Below are 19,245 nucleotides of genomic sequence, written 5' to 3'. Positions count from 1 at the left end.
TTTTTTCTCTGGTCCAAAAAAAATATCCTGCTGGTTGGATTGTTTTTTCTTATGAAAAAAAGAAGGAAGCGAGACTCAAGAGAGTGTAAAAAAAGTTTACCTGAAGCAAAAAATACTCAAATACGACTCTGGGCCCCAATTTCTTAAAATCTGAAAAATGTTAAAATCAAGCTTTCTAATTTTTATTTGAAATATTAGGTAATTCATTATAAAAATAAAGGCTCTTGGAAAAAAAAATCGTCCTCCACAAATTGAAAATTTAATGTTTTGCAATTCTGTTCCTCTTTATTTTTTATCGTAGATTCCTTGCTTTTTCCCAAAAATTAATATTATTTTTGTGATGAAAAAAGAACGTAAAAAGGCTCTTACTGGTAGTACCCTCCGAATTTGGAAAATCAATTGAAAAAAACATCAAAATCACATTACCTATTACATTTATCGCGAAAGTGATTGAAGATAGTGGGAGATATCTTTATCACTCCTCCCATTTCCTCTCCCGCCCACAGGGTTCTTCTACCCTTTTCAAAAAATGTAATCCTTACATCAGAACATCACTTTGAAATTTTGAATGTGGGTGGGGAGGGGAAGGGAGGGGGGGGAGGAGTGATGACGATATCTCTGGATAGGAAATTTCATTTTGAATACTTGAAGCAATCTTCACTTTTGCGCTATCTTCAATAATTTTCGTAATAAATGCAAATAATGTGATTTTGAGTTTTTTTTTAAATTATGGATTTTCCAAATTTTGAGGATAGGGCCGGTAAAAGCTGCTCTCAAATTAAATTTTTTCACTAAAAATGTAGGGGGAGGACTGGAGAAATTTATGAAAATCTTTTGCACTATCTTTGATAATTTCTGTGGTAAATGCAAATAATAATTATGATTTTGAGTATTTTCCAAAGTGGATTTTTCAAATTGGGGGGGGGGGGGCAAGCAAGGGTATCTCCAAATGAAATTTGTGTGTTGACCAAAAATGTAGAGAAGCCTTCGAGAAATAACTTTTCTCAGAAAAATTTTTCTATATGACCAATAGAAGGGGAGAAGATGTGATGGACTTTCGGAAGGGAAGGGGTTTAAAAAAATGGCACCCAAGCTTATTCTTTTCCGAATACGTTGTAGATTAAGAATCAGTCATCAGATCGTTTTTTATATTCTGAGCGAACAAATGAGGTAATTCGATTAGACTATGAATTTTCCAACTGCTGCTCAAAATATTTTTTTGGAAATTGTAAGTATTCATTGTGTTCTTGAAATAACGGGTAGTTCAGTGGCAAAATGTATATTTTGGGCGATAAACGGCAAATTATGATAAAGCTTTGAAATTTGGTATGATGAACAAGGACACCAACAGAAAATTTTTAAGCCCGAGAGGCAATCGCCAAGTCCCATAGGAGGGGAATGGGGGTGATTTAGGGGAGGGTTCAACCCCCCCATTTTTCCAAATGTGGCTAACGGGGCCATATTGGTGTCAATTCCATATGATTGAACCCCGCTGAGTTCGAAAATACCATTACTTTCAAAATCTGAGGAAGAGGCATGCCTCAAATTTGAGATTTTCTGAGTGAAGTTTTTGCATTTTTCTCAAAAATACCCCAAAATTACAGTTTTTTAACCCTGGACGACACGCTGACCTTTCATCGACATTTTTATGGTCATTAAAATGAAAAACTGATAGCATTTCTGAAATCAGCATCCTTGAAAACCTACATTTCGATATACATGTCGATTTTTTGTGAAAAATTTCGTCCCCACCCCTTGAATGCAGTATCATCCCCTTAGCTTCAACCAAAATGAAAAACTGATAGCATTTCTGAAATCAGCGTCCTTGAAAACCTACATTTTGATATACATGTCGATTTTTTGTGAAAAATAGACCTACTCCCCTATATGGTCTCACCCCCCTCCCCTTGGAATCGAAAAAATTATCGCAAATTTGGGTTCGACGGTACAAAAAACATTGATGCAAACATCATCACCTCGGTAGTAAGAAAATGTACACTTACGTTGATTACATTATTTCTAAAATTGATTCAACATAAGCAAGATAAGGGTCAAATTTGACCTCCTCTACTACCTCCCAGGAGGGGTGTAAAAAGTGCCTCCGAGTCTTATTCGATGGCATTAGCTTTGTAGTATTCGAAAATCGACATTAGAACGTTCTCCCGCTAATTGTATCCGGTGCACAGTTCAAAAACCCCGATTTTTGCGAGAAAATGCCGGAAAAACGTCAATTTTTAACCCCTTTAGACACCTCTGTACACCCACAGTAGAGGTATGCGAAAGTATTGATGGTCGATTCGCATTGTAATTGACCTGTAGAATCCGAAAATGACCATAAAAATGTCGATGAAAGGTCAGCGTGTCGTCCAGGGTTAAAAAACTGTAATTTTGGGGTATTTTTGAGAAAAATACAAAAACTTCACTCAGAAAATCTCAAATTTGAGGCATGCCTCTTCCTCAGATTTTGAAAGTAATGGTATTTTCGAACTCAGCGGGGTTCAATCATATGGAATTGACACCAATATGGCCCCGTTAGCCACATTTGGAAAAATGGGGGGGTTGAACCCTCCCCTAAATCACCCCCATTCCCCTCCTATGGGACTTGCCGATTGCCTCTCGGGCTTAAAAATTTTCTGTTGGTGTCCTTGTTCATCATACCAAATTTCAAAGCTTTATCATAATTTGCCGCTTACTTACAGTTTGCCACTGAACTAGGGGAAATGTTATGAAAAATAATGTAAAAAGTATTGTAAACATTCTAAAAAAGTGTTTGGTAAATAGAAGGATTTCAACGTTTCTTCTAAAATGATTTCACCGATTTTAATTAACATCAATCATTTTTTAAAACTTTTATCGAGAATGAATTTCTTCAGCATTTTCTTTTGAGATGACGACATAAGCCTTATACTTCGAAAAAAAGGAAAAACACTTTTAGAGACTATTTACCCAACTCAAGTGGTATTATCTCTTGAAAAACCATCACTATTTCCTTTCTCATTGTAAGTACAACTCGTACACGAAAGTTCGTTTTACGAGTACGTATAGGTATACCTACTCTGTCGATCCTTTACGAACCGGAACGATGAACGAGACAACTAAAATAAAACTTACCCTACGATAGACCATTCGGCGAAATTATTTTTCCGGATGAGTGGATAATTAAATTGCAACCCTCCGAACATGAGGAGAAAAAAAGTGCATTTCTGCGTATGCTACATATAATATTATGTTCATGGAAGCTGCTAGCGAATTTATTCAGGCCTAGCAAGATAACCTTACAAAGTATGCGATGCGACGACCTGGTCTAGGTCTTGGCGATGGGCATTGCATACTTTCTGTTTCAAAGTCACCGAGCAGAACGCGCTGATATCGCAACTAATATGGAAATAAGTTTCATTTCGTTGAAGTTTTGTCTTTCTTTTACATACAAAGTATTATTAAAAACTACCTACGATTAAACACAGTCATCTCATCTCATTGAGGTCTTCGACTGGTCTCTCGTCTAGTTCACTAGTATTTTGGTTCGGATAAATTGGCACGATGTAGGTACATAAAATGAAATATTTTTACGGCGCTCTTTGGGACGAGCAAATCACTTCCGTTAACATTATCGGCGATAAATAGTATTTCGTAGGCCTACTATTAGTATACGTTGACTTTTATTCGAATTATAGTCTTATTTAATGAAGCGGTTTCAGTTTACTCGTACTTTGCCCGTATGTATGCATCTAAACCCATACGAACAAGTATACTTGCCTGATGGTGAGTATTTTGTTTGAGCATATACGCGAATGCTTATATTCCACCATCCTATGTTGTTTTTTTAATGGTCATTTTATAGGTTAACGGTGCTTTTACTGTATAGGTTTTAACTTATTTTAATTCGATATAATTTTAATACTATACGAAGACCAACAAACGGTCGTCTATGGCGTGTGGTTTTTTTCATCACGTCTGCTTCGATTCGATGAGCAATAGTAAACGCGTTGACTGCACCAATGGGGCACTAATTTCCTATACGATTTTAGCCCATTTCCTCGTATCGTTGCGAATTTCCAACATCTAAAAGCAGTTTCAACTCGTAGTTTTTGGCAATATCTTGATAGATTTGTTCCCCGTGCTCTAGATGAATGTGTTGGTCGTCGTGGTGCGACTCTGTATCACACCCTCTTTTTATATTTTTTCCCTCTAGCAGACACGCCGCGCCGCGCGATGCTGTAGGAAAATCGAATATCGACGGCGGCGTGGCTGGCGTTTACTTCGAAAAACGCCTCAACCTAAGCAATAATTTTTATAATGGCTTAAAAGTCTGCGCCATTCGCTATTCGATTCGGTTTTGGAAAAAATGCCGTAATAGTGATATATCACGATGTACTCATCTGTCAACGCTACTAGGTACCTTTTGTTTGTACGGCAATAAATCAAAGGGTAACCTTATCTAGTGGTCGTGCAACTTGACTTCGCCATCATGTCGGTGAAATATTTCATTTGAACCTGTAGATCGTTCTAGGTACCTCATCCTGCAATATACCAAACCTGTTTCCGCGAATTTATATGAATATATTTTGCAATCAGCGGTTCGTATTCGCGATCATTGTTGTTAAGGGTGCGCTTGACCGCGTATTCAAGTACGTATATCCAAGGACAGTAGCGCCGTGCTGGGCTAACCTGTAAAAGGGTAAGAGGGACGATGGCCAATTCCAAGCCTTCGGATTTCGCCAATTCGCAAGCTGAACAGATGATCGTCTAAGAAAAGAATTTTCAACGCGGAATTAACTTGGGCAATAAAAATTAACAAGGTTGGATTTAACACCATTGAGTAGTTTGTTGCTGAAAAAGGGAAGCTTTCAAGCCGTTGCAATTTTTCAGCTCAAATTTTAAAAAAAACATTATTGACAAAAAAATGAAAATTTGAGCATTTCTTTCTTCCATTGGTGACTACCAAACTGTAGTATTCGTGACCACTTCAGCATAAGTTGAGTTAGGTACAATTTTCCGAAATCCGTATCCTCCTGTTTAAATAAATACAGAAACATTTTTTTTCGGAAAACTGTTTCTAAATTGATAGAAAGGGGCACGAGTAAAAGTAGTTGTTATCTGAGCTTAACTATAGCTAAAATTCTATTTGGACTTTTCAGAGGCGTGACGAAAAGATGTCGTGGGAGGTGAGGGGAGAGGAGGGGCGAGACTGAAGTTTTCCCAACTTTTTACCTCAGATTCCACCCCCTTCCCCTGCAGATTTTCCCGCAGCCAATTGGCCAGATATGGTTCGAACAAATTTTGAAGGGGGAATTGGAAACAAAAATGTTGAATGATTTTTAAATTTAAAAAACTGATCATTTTATACAAAAAAATTAGAATTTTTCTATTAATTTGGTTATGTTTCCAAATTTTTTCAAAGTTAATTTTTCTGTTCTTGAAAAATTTTTTGAAAAATTGCGCAGCGCGGAAGCTTTTGAATAATTCAAGAAGTAAAAATCCACGGGTTTTGGTAATTCTTTGGCTTTTCCAAATTACACAAATTTTTCTCAACTTTTTCCAACTCACCCAATTTATTCCAAAAATTCCCAAATTTTTGACAAATTTTTTTGCTATGCCCACGTTCGGCGCCTCTGGAGTTTTTTTAAAAGGAACTGTCAATTCACTAATTCCAAAATCCACCAGAGGTTTCAAAGTAACTCAAACCCTCTCCAATTGAGAAAAGTTCAAAATATGATGCAATTTCAAATATCAGCTTTCCAATCTGATTCATGAGCCTGAGTACAATTTTCAGAATTTCCCAAAATTTGGGAAAAAAATTTAATGAATTTAATTCAAGTATGCTCAACATTGCGATGGAGCTTCATCAAGATCCCCATAATTAGCAAAAAAAATTACTAAAAAATCTTTTCAGAGGTCAAAACTCAACTCCAAATCAATTTTTCAAAGTTTCACACCATCAAAATTCAAAAATTGAGAGGTGAAAAATCGTTCTAGAAGACGGTTGTGTTATCCCCCCCCCCCCAATAAAATTTTTATTGAACAGTTTTTCGTATTTTTTTAAATTCCCAAGCAATTTAAAAAGAAAATTAACGATGTTCGCACAAACACAATTTTTAAAAGTTTTTGAAGCGCATTTTAAATACATTTTTTCAAAACGTTTCATCATCTGAAAAAAAATCCTTGATCATAAAAATAAAAATTTGTGCTCTTTGTGTGGAAAGTTCCGTATTTTTTTGACACAAATCACTTTTAATACATCTCTTCATTTCCCAAAATTACATTGTATTGTACCCTTCAATCATTTTGACATTTTCAAAAATGCTCGACCCCCCCCCATCCCCCTCTTCTTCACATCAACAAATAAGACTGAGGTAGAAAAAAGAGCTGAAAAATACAACAGAATTGGCGCCCAACGTGGGGCGCCAATTCTGTCATATGAAATAATAGGCAGGTTTTATCAAAATGATGTATTCCATAATATGTACACTGTTCAACTGTTAAACTGTCTCAGTACAAACTTACTGTCTAGCTTGATACCAACTAATATTATAAACGATATAAAACGTCATGTTTTTGTAAGTGTCCTACTTTAATTCACTCACTCCTCAACCTATTCCTCAAATTTACTCTGACTCAGCCAACTAGCTCACTCTCTATACATACACTGTCCTATTTCTCATACAACAGAACTTTTTTTTAGAGCCCCCCACTTTAGGCACCCCTAAAAAAAGCGTTTATGCATATTTTTTCAAATAAATTGAAGAATTTACGTTTGAAACACACTGGAAAATTGGATTCTTGAGTACCAGAGAAAATTTTTTTTGAGATCAAAATTTGGTAGGATGGAGGTCTTTCAGATACTAATAAACTGTAAAAAGCTTTTTAGCGGGGTTCAAAGGGGTAAGTCCAAAATGGTGGTTCCAAAATTTTCAAAAAAATGAACCCCCCCCTCCGATTTTTACCTCCGAGAATCGAAAGTAAGAAAATCACCTCGCATAACGTTCATTTGCTTCATACAGATACTTTATGCTAAAAAAGTTTTTGTAAATACTACTCAATGGTTCCTAAAATTATTTTTTATTCTCAACTTTGGGAACCCCTGGAGCCCAAAAAATGGTCATTTTGGGTTAACCAACCACAGATTTGTATTTGGGACATTTATTACAACATTTTAAAAGTGGTCAAGTCGATAACTAGCTAGTGCCAAAAAATGGCCTTATCGCAACTCCTCCTTTTTCTGGATTTTTTAAAGTTAGCTATAGTGGCTCAAAAACAGCATCACTGTACTTTAAAATATTTTTCTAGTTTTGGAAAAATGATATCATTCGATGTCGTTAGCATAATAACAATATTTGAGATAAAAGTATACTTTCAAAACATGAATAGGTAAGTAACAAAAAATAAGCGATTTTCAAATTTTCAATTACTCAATTGAAATCAAAAAGTGGTTCTAAATTTTGAGACTAGCGAAAACGTTTTTTTTTTTTTTTTTTTTGAAAATGTACCCTGTTTGGAAGCCTGTATCTCCTCTCCAGGGACACCTCCGTTGCTGATTTTTTTTTAAGGCGACTTTCAATTCAAAATGAAAATCTCCAAAAAACTTAGATCGCCGAGAACAGTAATTTTTGGATTCATTTGAGTAGCTGAAATTTTGGTGATTGAGGAGTTTTAGACCAAAGAAGATTCACTTTGAAAAAAAATGTACGCATAAGACACTTTTTTGATAGGTACAGAGTTTTTGTAACCTTTTGCACTTTCGCTTCGCTCAAAAAAAACACTAAATTTTAACGAAAAATTGAAAAAAATATGGATGGATGAATTGGAGGCGAGGGTATATTCGAAATTTGATAAGCTTCCTTCCCCTTCCCCCTCCCCCTCCTCCCAAAAAAATCCAAAATTTTCATCTCGAGATATTTGTGTAGCTCTGAAAAACCTTGAAAATGCTCTATCCTCGATTTTCAGGGAAAAGGGAAAGGAGAAATGTTCCCTAGAACGCATTTAAAAATTTTCAAAACGCAAAATTCTCGAGACGAACGTCTCTGATATCGCAATTTCATAATTTTCGCGTTCTCAAATAATGATGAAAAAACTCGATCGAATAATCCGAATCGAACCGAACTCGGTTCATCTTCAAATTATGCAAAACGTTCGTTGTTGTATTACGTAGAAACCCGGCATGCACTTCCTTTAAACTTGACGCTACTTTCGCTTTTGATCGAAACGCCGGAACTCATTAAATTAAACAAAATCAATGTCACTTAGGAACGTTAAAAAAAATGAACCATCGGAAAAGTGTACGTAAGTAATTCATTAACAATACGTTTTTAATTGCGGTAAAAATTTGATTGAATCTTAAACACTCGTTAAAAGCTAACGGTTCATCATATACCCAGTCCTCTACCATACACACATTCATACGTAGGTACTCTTATACCTATATGTTTCGAACGAAAGTAATTCGATTATATTTTTTTCGAGAAAAGTGATTAAACTCAAATACTTACCTGGAGCCGAATTAAAGTCTAATTTTATTTCCCGATGGAATTACTCGCGTCGCATTCGTATAAGTAGGTATATTTTGACTCATCATCAAAGTAACATCTTGCTCTGGCTGCTGTTGATGCAATTACGAATATAGCATCCTACCTATCTGAGTACCTATCTAAGTGTACGTAATCTCTATAGATGTTCGTGTATTTTTTCAAATTGTTTTCATGTACTCGTACATAAGGCTAATCTCACCCTCATTTTCTTTTTACATCGCTATATTACAGCAAAATGATAATGTAACCGTTTTTGTGCATCGTGTGTTGTTGTTGTTGTTGTCGGTGGAGTGGACCCTACTTTTATTATTATTATTTTTTTTAATGCGTTCGACGTTACCGCATGAGAATTGTTGCGTAACTGCGAACATTTTTCAAATGCGACGTCCTCCAGCTCGTTATTTACCTGTCATTTTCCATCTCATCTCAAACTGCAGTTCTATATTTTGTAAACAAAGGCGAGCTGCACAAGTGCGATACGAATTCGAACGAGAGGTAGACCTATACGAGTACCTTGCGCATGAAAGCGAACATCGTTTTAAAAATCTGCGGCGATTAAAATTGAGTTATGTATATTCGCCTTATAAGAACGATAAATAATTACCTCTTGTAATCTCAACGTAATAATATAAGATGTACTCGTATCTTGTATAAATACAGTAAGTACCTTTAAACTTGCACCACGCATGAAACATCAATGTCATAACGTTGAACTTGCTCTACACTACACAACGAGGAAAGCAAAGATGATGCGATGGCGATGGCGAAGACGAAGGCGAGCAGGGAGGGAAGTAATAAGGTTATATTTTGAAAATAATAGTTTCTTATTTTAGCTAGAGAGACATACACGTTCATCAATCGAATACTGTCGACTTGTAATACTGCATATAGGTGTACTACGTGCTGTAAAGATGAAAAAGTACCTAGTTCCAGAGAGTGAGAAAACAAAAACAATCGTACAGGGTACCTAGGTACAGGTACAGCATCCAGGCTGCATGTACGAGTACATGATGGATGGAGATGGAGCATTTTCGTTGCAATTGTTCGCGTCGATGCTTTTTATTTTTATTTTACGGTAATTATCGCGTGAATTATCATCGGCTCGATCATGTAATATTAATAATAATCGTAATAATAACACTACAAAAATGAATACTGCGAGCGGAGGTCAAGTTCAAAGCACGCCGCGCCGATAGCATTTTGTGCTGTTTAGCGAATATTTACGGCATATGATTAGGCAATTTGTCATACGCAATTAAGTCGTGCGTTGCCATAATGGCAACTTTGTATGGTATACGGCGGCGTGGCGGCGTATCCGCAATAAAATCTGCATACTGTTAACTTTGTGTACAACTGTGTACGAGTATATGTACGTGTAGGTCTCTATGTACCTACCTACGAGTACATTTGAGTCAGCCCAGCCAGTCAGCCAGCGACGGCATACGACAACCGAGTCGTTTAAATTACACATTTATCTCGTCAATTATCTCAGCAGATTCAGTTGTTAGCTGAAATACGTCGCGACAGAGGCAAACACAACAACATAACAGCTATAGCTATATACACCATGCAATCCACCCACCACCACCGGCAAACGGTTGGGCAAAATTTGCGACCTGATCCCTTATATATTGCAATAAGGGTGGTTATACAAGGCTGTACACGATGCGTACGTTGCCCTTGCACACTATACGTATAGATATATTGCGGCAAATCTCATTTTAGACCAACGACAACGACTATATACGTATACGTCTGCAAATGCAATCAAAATTACAATTTCATTATCTTTATTTGCGTGTAAAATTAAATATCGTTGCATTATCGAGTTCTTTGCCACATATACTAGTACGAGACGAGTGTGTAGCTGTGGAGTGCATGGTGTTGGCAGATTCGTCGGTATTAGCGAGTCTATCGAGACCCTACTCAACGTACTATCTTCTAATGCAGTCGCAAATCATTTTACGTACGGTTTTCTTTTTATAACTTCTAATCGACGAGGGTTTCAATTTTTCACTCTCCTTTCTATTCGGTGTTGTAGCCTTTTAAACGTTGCACATACAACATAGTATACGTAGTTGAAGTAAATCGATTTATTTTATAAAGGTTTTTCTAATTTACGAAGGGAGATGTGGTGTTGTGGCGAAATGGACTACATGAACTGATATTGAGACTGATAGAGAACTGGCTTTTATTTTTTATTCATTAGCGAATTCATAGGCTATTTCGTTTGATGTTTTTTTCTATTTTATTTTGATGTGTTAATGAAGTAGGGTGCTGTTTTGTTATAGGTCTCATTTCCATCACAAAAAAAGTAGGTACCCATCATTGAGGCGTTGAATGTTCACTGGAAGCAAAGAGAGAAGGGGTTCACTTTTCAATTTTTTAAAAATTCGACGGAAAGCCGAAAAATTAAAGCAATCTTTACCTGAACCTTAGGAAAAAGTTGATGGAATTTTTTGATGGATACTTTAACAAAAATTCATAAATCATAACTTGCAAGGGAAATATCTCAAGCAGCAATTTTTTTGTCTCCGAAAAAACTAAATTGAAAGGGCACACAAAGTACATCGCCAGCCAAAATTTCAGAGACTCCGAGTTCATTTTTTGATTTTTGATGAATTTTTGTTAAAGGGCCAATTTATTTCAGACTCCTGGTACGACCTACTTGAATCGTACAGAATTCAGGTAGTGCACACCAGTGCATACAACCTTCAATCTTTGTCAGTTCAATGAACCATGAGGAGTATAGGTGATAAAATTCGAGTCAAGACGAATTTGAATTATGACCCTCAACGTTCTCACCTCAGATGGCAAGGAGTCATTGAGGAAATCGAGCTCGAATTGAACAATACTTCAACTTCATTTGGATTCAAACCATTTGAAGCGTGGGACATCTCAGATGAGATCAGTTTGCAAATTCCACACAAAAATAAAAAATTTGATTCTACTCGAGAACTTGTAAAACTTCGTCCCAAAATGACAAAACAAGAAATTCCTTCTATTTTGTCGCGCAATGTCTTGGGCAAATTTTAAATCCAGATGTTGACCTTGATATGGATGGATATGTTCTAGTCACTGCTGACAGTGCGTGCTTGAAAAAAGGCGATGCAAATGCAATTGCAGGCATAGGAATTTGTTTTGCACCAGAATCTCTGAAAAACATCTCAGAGTGCATCACACACCCTGACTATCCTACTTCTAATAATTTGGCAGAACTGATCACAATTTGTATAGCCCTGGAGATCCTAAAAGATGAAATGAAATTTTGAAAAGTCAAATTGTTCAGTGATTCAAACTACGCCATCAAGGCCCTCAACAATACTTGTTCATCTCGGCAAACAAACAACTGGAAGAATTCACAAAACAAACCTGTTCATCATGAACAATTGTTCAAAGAAATTCTTGAGTTGAAAAAAGAATTCGATGCTGTTGAATTTACTTATTGATGAAATTGGCTTTTGACTGAGATTGAGTCGAAAATAGTTCAAAAGGTTATGTGAAATTTCAATACAAATCTTTCAACACCCACCTTCTCCCCTTCTATTATATAGATGTTGCACCAAGAATTTTAAAACTTCAATAATTTATGTCTGAGGGGGGGGGGGATGAGGATGCATAAAAATTTTCAAATTTTCACATCTTGTAAACATTCGACATATGAGAGTGCACAGTCATGTGCAGTAATGTTTGGAGATTTTTTTCAACCACATTTTCTCAATTTGCTTGCGAGTAGGTAATTTAAAAAAAAAATTAAAAAAAGGGTGCATGGCCAAATTTTTTTCCAGGACCCGATGATAAATACATAATTATAGGAAGGCAGGTGTATCTAAAAGTCTGAAAATGGGTGGTACGAGTATATGGTCAAAAAAAGTTCCAATAAAAAAGTATACATTGTGAAAAAACTTCATTCATTGTCCTCCAACTTCTGATTTTTTTTTTGAAAAGCTACCCAAATAAGTACCTAATGGGAATAATTCAACGGTGCAGTAAAGATGTATTCGTGAGTAACAATTCTTCTTAGATAATGATTGGGACCAGGGGGGGGAGGGAGGAGGAATTTTTCAAAATGAACAGTGAACACGAAGGTACTCATCTTGTTTTCTTTCAATCTGTGTGGTGTTGATACTGGAAATGAGGATCTTCTTCAATTTCAATCGCAATTTTCAACAGTTCATAAATTTTCTGAAATAGGTATTGGAGGAGCTCAGATGTAAAGTTCCAATACAATCTTCTAATGCAGTGAAGAGTAGTTCAAAATTAATTTTTCTCAAAAATTGATAGTTGGGAGGTCAAAAATACACAAAATCATGAAGCATGATAAAAAATTTTTTGAAAAGTTTTTTGTAACAAAAAATTGATTGCTACAAAGAAAAACAAAAAGCGCGACGAAAAAAAAATTGTACCTATCCACAGAAAAAACCTGAGTAATTCAAGTTTTGATATTTTGGGGCAATATCTCTGGAAGGAGAGGGGATGTGGGAGGTCGAAAATTCGTTTGACGAGTTTTTACACCAATAGGTAACTTTTAGATCATTTTCTACTCCATTTTAGGAAAGGCTGATTTCACCATCTTAATCGGAGGATTCACCAAGATGAAAATTTAAAAATATAAATCTGACCAAATTCACTTGGAAAACTGAACATTTGAATTTTGTAAATTCCAGATTTTCAACAAAACCACGAAAATTGTACAAATTGACTAAACGTGATTGATGCTTGTTAATAAACAGCTTGACCAATTACACACACTGCACCGTGGGGAAATCTGTTCGAGGCTCCAGAATTGCTCAAAATGGTTTGAAACCATTTCCAATGATCCAATCGTTCAAGAGGACTGACTCTTTTTTTTGTATTTTTTGCCCGAATTTGATTTTTTAAAACTTTTCAAAAATCTGGAAATGCACTCTAGGCATTTGAAATTTTTCGATTGATGACGTATTCTTGTATGTTCTTTCAATTTACTTCTGCCCAGGGCTGAAAATTTGTCGGTTGGGATATCTCTCTTGTTAGGTACACAAGAATTCCAAAAAAGGGACTAGGTGTTTTCATATTTCAATCCTGAAAAAAAATTCATTTCATTCATCCATTCTTCAGAACAAAATTTTGAGTAGCCAAAATTGATTTCTTGATATTTTTTAGTAATATTTTTTTAATGGCTCAAGCAAGAGTAAGTAAAAATTACTTATTGGCACAAGCAAATTAAATCTTAGGTGAGAATTGGTGTTTATAATAAGTGTACTTCAGTTGACTCCATTTTCATCTCTTTCACTCCTTTGCAAATTAATAAGTTCACATTTCTCCAGAGTACAGAAATTGCATCAAAAAAATCCTTCCTTGTTGGAATCTGCAGTTCGGTTTCAAAGCATTCGAAATCAACTTTAGATAACATCGTAAGTTTCGAGCACCTAATTTACCTAAAGGCTGGAGCCTGGAATCTGTTATTTTGAAAAAATAGGCTCGATACCGGAATATACGTATTTCCTGTTTATTCCATTTTTAATAAGAATTGCCAAGACGATCGAAAATTATTCAACAGAGAACTATCACCTACATACATTGGTACCCAATTCATGCATTGCATAGTTTATAAACAATATTTTGGTGTTTTCGTCTTCCTATATTTACACGATTTTTCCTGCGATACCGTTACGTTAACTTCGAATTTCCTCATTACCTATTCGTATGTAGTATGTATTTTAGTAATTTCGATCTGTCAATGCAACGTGCCATATTGCAGTGTAAACCAAAATTTAAATCTGCAAACAATTCAAATTTTGTTTCAGTTTAAATTTTTATTCGCAATTTGTTCATTAAATTCACGTTTCAAATTATTATAGCTCAACAATTCGTTTCAGTTTCATTTTTCAGCGCAGTGATGACCTGATGGGAAAATTTTCAACACATAACTGTTTCTTCTCTAATAAATCTAGCCAATTTGCGCAACAGTAAGTCCGATATTTCGGATTAGCGAAAAATTATACGTAATTGATGAATCACAATAAATCTATCATCGGTAATCTTTGCTCGGCTCCATTCAGCTCATAAATATTTACCTTCTTATTTTTTCAATGCCTCGCATCGTATAAATGCGCGAACAATGCATTGAAAAGCGATTGTACGCGATATGTGATTATGAATTTGCCATTTTACTAGTAAAGTATAATCCATCATCGAATCGAACCCCCCTATACGCCGAAACCATAGCCTATAACGTTTGCAGCCCGTCAAAAAAACCTGCCCTACGATAATCGTATGACACATGAAAGTAGCGCGTTTTCCAGTTCGATTGATTTCCTCTGCATCCAGTCTATCGAGAATATTGGTATAATGGTTCGATTGTGTATCGTTTATGGTCTTAATATTATAGATATGTATATAATTACGCAACCCCCTATACGATATTATTAATTAAAATGCATATTAAAATTCTACATAAATACGAGAGAAAGCTAGTCCCATCAAATGGTATTATAAAATTCTGGAATAATTTTACCAATTTATTCGTCTCGAACTAGTTCTCTTTTCGCATAAAAAATTTACTTTTGATGGCTCAACTTTTTGGGATACCTATACTACCTAGTCTACTACATAGAATGAAATGAAAATAAAAGTGAATGTTCTTCGAAGAAATTCATGTAACACGATCGCAGTTTATCGCGATTCACACCCTTAACTGCGAGCTTCCCCTTTGAACTCTGGCAATATCTTTAAAAATTCATAATATAGAGGCAAAAATACAAGCCAACTCCCGGTAGAAACTGATTTTTTCGACGATAATTTCTTCGCTGTAGGGAGTACTAATGTATATTTATTCTTTTTTTGGTTTTACATTACTAGGAATATTTGATGTGAGAGGGAAAGGGCCAACAAAGGAGGAGAATGGGAGAGTTGGCGAATTTCTTTAGTTCGCGCCGTTTTCTTTCTCGATATAGGCAATAAAAGGAAAAGTGAACAAACAAAACAAGCTATAAGGGAATGATTTCAACTCTCCGAGACAATGTCGAATGAAAGTTATTGGATTTTGGAAAAGAGTAGGTAGTACATAAGTAGGTGAAATAACCTGAGAATATAGCATTGTATTGTAGTTCAAATCAATTTTAAAATATTCAAAAATGTGAACACACATCAAGTGACATTAAAAATAAAAACTGCTGTCAGTTGGATGAGTTTTCAAAAATCTCTACCTATCAACAAAACGATGCTGATTACCAAAAACAGATCACTTTTTGCGTTATTTCATAGGGTACTATTTTTATACGGTTTGTTTGCGGATCAATTTTTTTTTTTTTTTGTATTTGTAAGTTGAACCAAATTTTTGAGAATAGGATGTTTTCAAATTGAAGGAATTTAATTAGGTAGCCAACTCACAGATCATTTCAGAGGCACAATGTCTCAAAAAATATATGAGCTGCCTACAAACTCTGTAAGTACTTTTTTTTTGAATTGCAAATTTTTTTCTCCAAATTAATTCATTTCTTATACTGAAAAATTTGGAAAAAAATTTAAATTTTCCATCACAAACTATCCATTCTTGGGAAACCTCGAGGTATCCATAACAAAAAAAATGAAGAGGAACAAAATTGCAGAACGTGAAATTTTTCTCTTAAAAAATGATTCACTTTAGGAGGCTTTGTTCTTGAGATAATTTAAGCAACTGTTGAAAAATTCAACTACAATCAATTTTTCATGAAGAAAAACTCAATTTTTTTTCTGCATATCTTAACACAAAAAATCAATTTTAAGAGAAAGCAAAGTATCTACAAAAAAATTAAAGAGGAGCAAAATCACAGAGCATAAGATTTTCCGTCCGTAGAGTACGATTTCTTCTTTTCCAAAAGGTTTTATTTTTGTGAAATGAAATTAATATTTTCAAGCAAAAATTTAAAATCTCATTAGAGTCATTAGACTATTTTTCAGCACTCAGGAAATCTGGGACCAGAGACGTATTCAAGTATTTTTAGCTTCAGGCGAACTTTTTTTGCACCCCTCTCCCTGCTCTGATTGCTAAAAAAAGTCATGCCAACACGCAAAACATTTTCTTTTGTTTTTTTTTTTTTGGATAAAACAAAACAAATTGAGTGAACGTACAGAGTATATACATCACACTCACAGCACACCAGGTTTGAAATTTCAAGTGCTGAATTCAATTTTTAAATCAATTTTTAACCTTCAGAAATTCAAATTCGCCCCAATGTTTGTGAGAAAATCCAAATTTGATAGAATTAAAATTCGATGGATGTTGTGTTTTATGCCCTTCTTAGAACTTCGGGCAGATTGATGGATTTTCCTTCGTTGACAAGATCTCAATTTCATTAATTTAGGTAGCTTTTTTCAAAAAAATATTTCCAAACCTGAAAAAAATCTTCTAGAGGATCCAAACTGTCTCAAAGTCAGCACAAATCGATTACCTGGGGAGAACAAAAATGAGGGATAAACCAAATTTCACATTTCATAGGTACCTCAAATTTATCAAATTTTGATTTTTTTCAAAAAAACGTTTAAGTGATTTTTGAATTTTTTTATGAAATGTAAATTTTTTTTTAGCAAAGTGAACCAATTTGAATAATTCCTTCCATTCAACTGTCACACTTCATTAATTACCAGTTTTAGACCATTATGGAGGCTCCAGGATTTTCCAATTTTCTCCAGAAATTTCAAATCGCTGTGTAGGGTGCAAACATTAATTTCAGGACTTACAACTTTGGTCAATGCTTATTGAGCACCCTGTCGGCCGCTGTAGATGGTTACTGTGAAATTCCAAGAATTCCAGTTCAAAAATGAATTTTAATAAAAAGTGAAAAGAAAACAAATTCGACGAAATATCGCGTGATGAGAGGGTGTCCAATAAGCACCAACTAAAGTTATAGGTTCTAAAGTTCATTTTTGGTTCCTCCAGGGCGTTTTAAAATTTTTGCGGAAATTTGAAAAATTTTCTTCGAAGGCTTTAGATAGACTAAAAATTAATTGCAGGAATTATTCATATTGTTCACATTGCTCAAAAAATTAGGGTTCTATCCACAAATGCGGAGCCACAGGACCGTACCAAAGGGAGGCAGGGGGAGCTTTCCTCTAGGTATCCGGAAAACGGAAAAAGTTGGCAAATTGGCGATTCCCACTCGTCAGTTGGCAAAAAGGTTCTAATTGAAAAAAGTGAAAATTTTGAAAATTTCAACTTCAATTCTAACATGAAAAGTTACCAACTGGATTTTGAAACGCCAACTGGAAAAATTCCTTTTCTTTTTCCAAATAAAAAAATATTGTTCAAATTCAAGAAATGTTCAGAGTTTGAATCAAAAAAATAAACTCCTACTTGCATGAAGAAACTACTCCTCAATACAATAATGTTTGAAAGCTTTTGGTCTCGCTTCACTCGGGCTCGTTTGCTTTTCTTTTTCAAGTTTGAATTTTTTTTTTTTTAAATCATCATTCAAATTTCAAAATTTTGAAGCAAAAATGATGAACTCCTTCATTCATCACACAAGAAAAGATCGTTTTTATACATCTCAAAATACTAATTTTCGAGAGCTTTTGCCCTCGCTTCACTTGGACCCGTTTGCTTTTCTTTTTCAACTTTGAATTTTCCAACAAAAAAATCAAAATTAGAATTTTAAAATTTTTAAGAAAAATGAATAACTTCTTATAAAGTAACTCATCATACAAAAAACATCCGCTAGCTTGAAAAAAATCTTGGGATGTTTGAGGACATTGCAATGGCGAAAAATTTGAATGTAAAAGTTTGCCTCACTCACCCCCTTTCCCTCTTAAAAAATCCCAATTGTTTAAAAAATGTGCTGCTAAAATAATTCCTGCTTCTTAATTTTGGAATTTTGTTAGATACTCTGATTATGCTTGAATGTTTTCTGTTAATTTAAAATAAAATGTAATGTCTTATAAAGATTAGTCGTTTTGGTAGTCACCTTTTTTTTTACATTAAAATTTTTTGGGTTCCTTTTTGGTCACTTTTTGGTTACCTACCTAGGTTTTTTTTTAAAGAAAAATTTGAATATAATCTCTGTGTATATTTCATTCTTCAAAAATTTTGAGTTGAAAATTGCAAGCCAAAAAGTCACGAGTTGGCATTTTTATGCCCCCTCCCCCATTGATAAAAGACATCGGTAAGACCCTACCTCTGAGGGTTTACTGCAACTCTCCCAAGCAGATGAGTAATATAAGTTTAGGTTTCTAAAATTTCGAAGCAAATCAATCCTAAGCATCTAAATTTTGTTTCTAGTGCGAAGTACAACAAATCAAATTCTGCGATGAAAAATTGCCCTTCTCAATAAATACAGTAAACAGTTGAACACCCTCGAGTGTTTGAGAAAACCCGTACTCTCAAAAGTCAAAACATCGAAAAATGATCTATCGAAAAAAAAACACACTCTGCCCAATGGGATTATTCCAAATACAACAAAATGACAATTTTCAAAGAATCCGCACAGATTTCTCGTACGTCAACCTTGAAAAATCCACTCATACTAGTACATATCTTATAAAAATATATAATATTATAAGGTAAGATATTAGATAGTATACATAAATACTTTACACCTGTATATGTATCAACACACCTATACTCAGAAATGCAACGAAAAAAAATTCCCCAAAAAAGACACACGACGCGTAAGCATAATTTACGTAAACTATAGTCGAGGACGAGGTGCAAGTACCTAATTATATCAGGTAAAGTACGCCTTATGGGAGCCGGCGAATTGGCGTG

The 19,245-nt window shown here is 34.9% G+C and overlaps 1 long non-coding RNA gene across 2 annotated transcripts in view; it reads right to left on the bottom strand.

The window, feature by feature from the left end:
* The window catches only part of LOC135850138 (uncharacterized), a 116,090-nt gene that overhangs the window by 60,147 nt on the left and 36,698 nt on the right, over positions 1-19,245 (bottom strand). The window lies entirely within an intron of this gene.

The sequence above is a fragment of the Planococcus citri genome, chromosome 1 (assembly GCF_950023065.1).
Source record: "Planococcus citri chromosome 1, ihPlaCitr1.1, whole genome shotgun sequence".
Taxonomy (NCBI): Eukaryota; Metazoa; Arthropoda; class Insecta; order Hemiptera; family Pseudococcidae; genus Planococcus; species Planococcus citri.
The sequence above is the reverse complement of the archived record's forward strand: the minus strand, read 5'-3'. Positions and strand labels throughout refer to the sequence as shown.